The sequence below is a fragment of the Lampris incognitus genome, chromosome 16 (genome assembly GCF_029633865.1).
Source record: "Lampris incognitus isolate fLamInc1 chromosome 16, fLamInc1.hap2, whole genome shotgun sequence".
Lineage (NCBI taxonomy): Eukaryota > Metazoa > Chordata > Actinopteri > Lampriformes > Lampridae > Lampris > Lampris incognitus.
This window is the reverse complement of record NC_079226.1, coordinates 37,621,385-37,627,384: the sequence shown is the minus strand read 5'-3', so window position 1 is coordinate 37,627,384 and position 6,000 is coordinate 37,621,385.

Here is a 6,000-nt window from a genome sequence, read left to right as displayed (position 1 = left end):
TATGTTGGACATGTGGATTCTGGACTGAACTGATTATGTTGGACGTGTGGATGATGGACTGAACTGATTATGTTGGACATGTGGATTCTGGACTGAACTGATTATGTTGGACGTGTGGATAATGGACTGAAATGATTATGTTGGACATGTGGGTGATGGACTGAACTGATTATGTTGGACGTGTGGATTCTGGACTGAACTGGTTATGTTGGACGTGTGGATGATGGACTGAACTGATTATGTTGGACGTGTGGATGATGGACTGAACTGATTATGTTGGACATGTGGGTGATGGACTGAACTGATTATGCTGGACATGTGGATTCTGGACTGAACTGATTATGCTGGACATGTGGATTCTGGACTGCACTGATTATGTTGGACATGTGGATTCTGGACTGAACTGATTATGTTGGACATGTGGATTCTGGACTGAACTGATTATGCTGCACATGTGGATTCTGGACTTAACTGATTATGCTGGACATGAGGATTCTGGACTGAACTGATTATGCTGGACATGAGGATTCTGGACTGAACTGATTATGTTGGACATGTGGATGATGGATATTGTGAATACTGCTGGCCAATAGTGATGTACAGCTTGGTTTGTGTGTCGTGCTGTTGTGTACAACATGCCCGTGGTCATGTTATATGGGGGCTTCTTTTGGTAACGTGGGCTATCTAGACACACACATATCATCACCTCACTTAATGGAGACAAACTGAACGGCATTGAATTCTTCACCTTTTCAGGACTTTGCTTAAGATTCCTCTGAATGTGAATGGCCTGCTGGTGTGTGTGCCAGGTTTAACAGGGTGAAAGGTGTTTGTGCGTTTGTGTACCACGTGGCCAGCAGCTTCCCATGAAATATCGTCTTCCTTTGCTTGAGAAAGTGTATTTTATTTAATTTGGATTATTGTCTTAGGGAAAAGTCTTACCCTGGTCTCACTAGAAGAACTTACATTTTGAAAGAGTTCAGTCTGAATGTAGGCTACATGGAAAGTGATATTTCCCTTTTCAAATCCTTTCAACATCTAAATAAGTAACTTATAGACTATAAATTGGACTTATCCTTCCAACAACCTTGGTGAGATCAATTTTATATATTGATTTGAATAAAAGTCAGAATTTCAACAAAGGCAGAATATTTACCATTTATTTGACGATAACTGCATCTGCCTCTCAATTCAAGATCAAATCTGACATAATTCTATCAACAAATAACATGAAAATCTATTGGGGATGTTCACATTTCCTGATGCATACTTCCACCTGCTAAATATTACATTCACACACATGAATAGCCCATATAAAGCTCGAACAGTTAGACAGTGCCCTATTCATGCATGTTAGGGTTAATACTCCTGCCTGTGCCCCTGAGCAAGGCAGCTGAAAGAAGCACTGGAGTTGGTCCCCGGGTGCTGCAGCTGCCCACTGTTCAAATACAATAGGATGAGTTAAATGCAGAGAACACATTCACTGTAACCTGTAACCAAAATAGTCTTTCTTTCTTTCTTCTAATTGTCTATTGGGGAACTACAGGATAAATTAATACTGTGCTGCCATTCATGTAGTATTTTAATCCACATATACGTGTCTGTTGCTCACCAGCCAGGTTATGTGGATACCAGACAAATTTAACATTATATGTAACACAAGAAAGACTTTAAATACTATCTACCATTACCACCAGTAGCTTTATAAGACCATGTCACATTCAGAAAACACAGGACTCTTCATTACAGTCCACTTGACAATACTCTACGAGAGCTACGACAAGTTTTCAGCAAATGTACCGTTTGTTGTTCAAGTGAGGGGACTTTTGGTTGTCTTACAAAATGAAACGTGGACCTCAAATCTTTGTTGTTGTGTAATCCTCCATTAAATTCTATCACGATGATGCTGTTCCATGACGTAGCCTAAGCCTAACGACAATAACATCCATTCCTGTACTGTATATGTCAACTCAGCAGCCCGAATTGGAGGGGTAGCTGAGGTGTATATGGGGGGTAGGAAGGTGGTTTGATGACGTCACTCTCTAAGATAGTCACGTGTTCAACATTCACATAAATGTGTTGGAGAGAAAAATGGGTTTGCTAAAATGATGCGTAGCCTCACCAGAGCAAAGCTGCACCAGTCTAAAGACCATGTACTGTGTGTTGTGGAGTAATAATAATAATAATATGAACTTGGATTATGCCTCGTAGTCAACCACTCAGAACAAACAGCATGATCATCGTTTTTCTCAGCATCACGGCATATGCTTTGGTGTCAGGTAACATCTGCTCATTTATTTAGGTTTTCAAGCCGTTTCATCACCACTTAAACTTCACTTCTTCAGATTAATAGGTATCAACCACCTTTAGAGATACTTACAGTCAGGCTGATAAAGTTTTCCTGACATTCAAATAAAATGTGTTGTTTTACAATTAAATGAGCCAAGATGGCTTGTAATGCCATGTAAACGTTATGCTGTGAAATGTCTCTTCAGTGCCACTATATTCTTCCATTAGGAGAGCTGCGAGGGTAAAGCATGTGACCATAACGTGCTGAACATGGATCACATACACAACCTGTTGATTTCTGCTCCACAGGTTCCTCTCTGAGGGACCAAGTTCACCAGACTCCAGCTGACATGGTCCTGGACAACAACACAGCACAAACACCCACCATCACCTGTCGACACACTATTGAGGGCTACGATCGAATTTTTTGGTACAAACAACTGAAGAATGGAATGATGCAATACCTGGGATATGTGCATGGAGACACCAGAAGACCTGAACCTGGACTCTCTGTTAGACTGGAAGGGAGTGCAAATAAAGACCAAAACTGTTCACTAATAATTGAAGACATCAGGCTGGACAGCAGTGGGGTTTATTTCTGTGCTGCTAGTCTACACAGTGCTCTGCAACACTGTTCTGCAATACAAAAACCTGCTCCGTACATTCTCACATCTCTGGATTGTAGCAAACGACCCCTCACACCTGCATTAAGATGTTATCACCAATAATCCTCTTCCTTCTCATTCGCTGCCAACACACAACTGGTAACGTCTTTCACAGACAGGTGAAGTTTATGGTTCATGGTTCTTCGGGGCATTCCCATTTCTAACTTACATAAATAAAATGATATCACAACTTGCATTTAGTCAGGTATTTTCTCAAAACATCTGACACAATCATGTGTTTAAATTAAATAACTGTTAAGCAGTTTGTGTGGCTGTTGTAGCTTGAAAAGTGCTATATAAAATGCAACTTGACTGAGTGATTGATTGATTAAGATGGCAGGATCCCTTTCTGCATCACAGCAATACTTCCTGTTTATAGTCACCAACCACAGCATCATTATATCTCTCATAGGACCACATTATTCTTCATCAGTTGTTTGAGAGGTAAACCATTCTCATATCTGAATACAAAAACAGGCTGTCATTCACCCAGTTCTGCTGGTACTTCTGCTTATAGCAACAACACATTTCATGCCAAAGTGCAACACACAGAAACATGAAAAGTTGAGAAAATGACAAGGACTCCAGGACAACATGTTTGCATGCAGCTCCTCATCATGGCTTTTCTTTGGGAAGTTATTGGATATTTGTCAACCAGTGCTTGTTTGCACCGATGCATCTAGATTCAGAATCCACATACAGGATTCTTAATGGTGGTCTGGTTAACAACACTTCTATGGCATGACAAGAGCAGAGAAAAGCTTTCAGCAAGTTTCTGGTTTGGTTTTATAAGAGTCCTACAATTTTCTTTTGGTTTTTTCATCATCATCATCATCAGGTCGAGTATCCTCGGATGGCTCTGACCCTCTCACGTCACCCATCTCTATCCTGCAGAGCAGCTGGAAGATCCTCAGATGGACATCCTGTGTCGTTGACAAGTTGATTGATGTAATTTCTTGCAGGCCTTCCCACACATGTCTTTCCACGTGTGGGTGACCAAAGCAGAGGGTCGCTTGCAAGTTCTTCCTTGCTCCTCCAGCAATGACCTGCAAATCTACTCCTTTGTTATCGGATAGTGTTGGAGATGGCAGGTTAAAGGTGACGCAGTGGTTAGCGCTGTCGCTTCACAGCAAGAAGGTCCTAGGTTCGAAGCCCGGGGTTGTCCAAGCTTGGGAGGTCATCCCAGGTCCTTTCTGTGTGGAGTTTGCATGTCGTCCTCGTGTCTGCGTGGGTTTTCTCCGGGTGCTCCGGTTTCCCCCATCATCAAAAAGACATGCATGTCAGGGTTAATACTCCTGTCTGTGCCCCTGACCGAGGCATGGCAAGATGAAATGGAGTTGGTCCCCAGGCACGGCACAGCAGCTGCCCACTTCTCCTGGCTACACAGCTATGATGGGTTAAATGCAGAGGAAGAATTTCCCCAAGGGGCTCAATAAGTAGTAAAATACTATCACTACTACTACCACTACTGCTAAACTGCTACTACTTCAATAACCAGCACAGTATATGTAATGATATGTGCCCGCTGGGCCAGTAGGTGGCAGTATTGGTATATCTTGTTTATTGTAGAGGGTTAACGTTCATGCGCAGAACACGTGACAGCCATGTCCCATGTGCTACTTAGATAGTCTCTAGAAGGAGCTCACTTATTTTTGAAACCCACAAAGCAGCACTGTACAGTCACATAACCTACAAACGGATTGGAAGATGAAGCAGAAATGTCCAGCTACAAAATGAAAGTTCAGTTTATTATACATCTGCATGTGTAAGGTTATTCAGAGCCGGCCCAGGGCATAAACCAACTAAGCAGCCACTTATGATAGATCACACACACAAATATATCAGTAGTAATCACCAGAAAACTAAAACTAAATATTGTGATATCATGTTGTTAACAGACTGACAAATTAATGCTACTGGCTTAACCATTTCCGCTGCCTATGTCAGAGCTGGGGTCAGGTTCATGCGCATTATAACTGTAAGCAAGTACATCACGATAGTATGTCACCTAAAAGGGTTTAGTTTACTTAGTTGGTAAGACTTGTTGTTTTGGGTGTTTCTTTGATTGTTTGTTCTGAGTTATTTGAGTTTGCTATAAGTTATGGTAATAAAATAAACTCAGATTTTAAGGAGACAAAAGAAAGATTTAAAGGAGAATGATGAATTTAAGCACTTTGTTTTTGGATATTTTCTGAACCATTTGCACACCTTTGAACACCACAGTTTTCCAAAAAGTTTTTATTCATCTACATATTCTTTAATATCTATTGTTACATTGTTAGATGTTGGAAGTTCCTCTGTTCATTGTATGTCATTATTTAACTTTTTATTTAATTTATTTAATAATGTCTGCTTTTACATTTGCATTTTACGTAAGAAAATAATTTATTTCTTTGCTACTGTTCTGCCCTTCTGCACAGTTCAAAAGCAAGTAAAGTAGTTAACTTGTTCAGTAAATGCATTGTCTGCTGGTTCATTTTAAGACATTCCAGCACAGTAGTAAGTCATGACAATGGTATGGAAACGATCAAGCATGGACATAATGCTGTCCGTGGTGGGAGGTGGGTTTAACGGGGGGGACGAATCAAATTCTGCTTAGGGCCCCATAAAGCCTTGGGGCGGCTCTGAGGTTATTCTTCTTATGATAAGACTGTTATCGCAGCAGCTGGTTCATAACCATGGCCACTCTCCCACCATAAGACATCTGGGGCCGCGCCCCGTTCTTCTTTTCTTTCCCTTTCTTTTTGCCGCGCGCCATTCTTCAGGAAATTGTCGCAGCGGCGGTGACGTCAGGGCATGCGCAAACCACGGGGTGATTGGGGAGGGGGGCGCCTTATTCAATTGATTATGACCAGCAGTTAGTATGTACTATATCTCTTCAGAATCAGAATCAGAGACACTTGTCGTTTCATTTCATGCACTGCGCACATAAGATGAAACGAAACATCGTTTCCTCCAGCCCACAACAGCGCAACACAAACACAACAACACATCCAAAACTACAAGAACTACAAGAACACACACATCCAAACTAACACACATATCT